This window comes from Gavialis gangeticus, unplaced genomic scaffold, assembly GCF_001723915.1.
Source record: "Gavialis gangeticus isolate Ggan-Ray unplaced genomic scaffold, GavGan_comp1, whole genome shotgun sequence".
NCBI lineage: Eukaryota > Metazoa > Chordata > Crocodylia > Gavialidae > Gavialis > Gavialis gangeticus.
This window is the reverse complement of record NW_017729031.1, coordinates 76,427,944-76,429,958: the sequence shown is the minus strand read 5'-3', so window position 1 is coordinate 76,429,958 and position 2,015 is coordinate 76,427,944. Positions and strand designations below refer to the sequence as shown.

Here is a 2,015-nt window from a genome sequence, read left to right as displayed (position 1 = left end):
AAGAGCCAGCTTTGAACTTCCAGATTATTAGAAATACAAGCACATTATTTTTAGAAATAGTAACACTTACTAGATCATTCATGCATCCTCTTTGAAAATACAAAATGTAATCAGAACCTGGAAGTCATTTTGGGTATAAGACAGATATTACAGTAGAAATCCAGAGAAATTTGCCAGTGATGTTACCACTTATGGGAAAGTATAAAAAAATTCAACAGGAATTAAACCAATAATGAAATCCTTGCTATAAGAGAAATTATACAGGAGTTAATAGAAAATTATGTAAAAGTGTTAAAATCCTAACAATAGATTTCAACAGATATTCTTCTACCCTCATCCCACATACATATAACCCGGGTTTGTGTGAGAAAATTCAATTTCAGTCCTGACTACAGAAAGTAGATTTATTTTTACTGTTATAGTTAGACTTGGGTAACACTCTTCAAGAGGAAGTTGGGGGAAACTTTTCACAATAAAGCTATTTCACTGTATTACAGAATGACAGAAACCCCAAAATATCCATCCCTACAATGTTACTTCCTTTGTTTATAACTGGGGACTATTATAAAATGTGGACAACAATTGTCAAAATGGAAAGAGGGAGGAAATCTCACACTACAAATTATTATTGTTTAAAGCATGAAAACTCTTGGTCCTGTTTAAGTCAGCCAGTTTAAAATATCCAAAAAGAATCCGATGTTTCAGAGGAGTAAACAGGAGAATGTGCTAAAGGTACAAGTGATAAATTGCTGCTATCCTGAAGGCTATACTAAGAATATGATTGCTGTCTACATATCTGTGATAGCTCTGTGGGAAATGCATACAACAGCAATTATGGATGGCCCAAACAAGTATGAGGGCATGGGGACACTGATAGACAGACCTACTGGAATGGAACAAAGCAGCCTCTAGTCTTGGAAAGAAAAGTGACCATGGGGAAGGCTGGAAGAAAAAAAAAAAATCTTTACTAACACAAATGGAATGTGACTGGAGAGAAAACAAATTGCCCTTGATACTTGCAAATTCTGACTACTTTGACCTCAGGGTGAAACCCTTGGTGTACTTAATGATGCGATTACTATATCTGGGACATAGACTGCTTTGAATATTAACTATGAAATGCTGAGCAATGTGCCTTAGTTAATTGGAGAATGGAAGAACTGGTATTTCAGTAAACAAGTATCTGTTTTTTAATATAAGATTTGTGAGTTACCAAAAACAGATGTCACCAATTAAAAAATATATTTTTTCTCTGTATACATACAGGTAGTATTCTATGCAGTTTTAAACATTTTCATGCCATGAGGTGAATGAGGCACCTACATTATAAAAAAAATTTCATTTTTTTTATAAAAGGTTTTAGAGCATTTGCTCATCCTTCAAGATGGCTAATTGCATCTGCCAATCAATATCAAGAAACAGATTACAGTGTTAATATATGGATATATTTCTTGGAATAGGTAGGCATACTTTTCCTTTTTAAAGCTTGTTTCTTCAAATGACAGGAAGCTCCATTGCATGTGTGAAACCATGTTTCTATCTAATCATAATTCCTTTTGCTAAACTAATGACTGGTGCCTTGTGACTAGAGAATCCAAAATGTTATTGACTCTTCCTAACAAAGACTTAAACATGAGGGAGGCAGAGATATTTCGGAGAATGGTATGACTAGTAAAGGCATTTCTTGAGAAATTAGGAATTGTGATTTATCTGCACAGATACACTGATCTCCTCCTTTCTGTGTGGTTGGAGGATCAAAAAATTCAAATCAAGCTGGAGATCTCTGGATAAGCAGAGAAATGGTACGGTGTTTTAATGCCACCCGGTACAGTGGTGGCAGTGACTAAAATAGAGGGGCCCCTTGGAATATGGTTGTAGATATTCTGACCAGATATTCAATTTGCTCCTGTTTTGCTAGTATTCAAGGGGTAGCTCTTATACTATTCCACAGGCCAACCAACAGCATCTTTATATATATATATATATATATATATATATATATATACATACACACA

General features: G+C 34.6%; 1 long non-coding RNA gene across 1 annotated transcript in view; it reads left to right on the top strand.

Annotated features, from left to right (window-relative positions):
* The first annotated feature begins 1,359 nt into the window (after positions 1 to 1,359).
* The window catches only part of LOC109301755, a 1,184-nt gene continuing 528 nt past the window's right edge, over positions 1,360 to 2,015 (top strand). The window contains exon 1 of the long non-coding RNA XR_002098607.1: positions 1,360 to 1,460. This is a non-coding gene — a long non-coding RNA (uncharacterized LOC109301755). The remainder of the gene's footprint in view (positions 1,461 to 2,015) is intronic.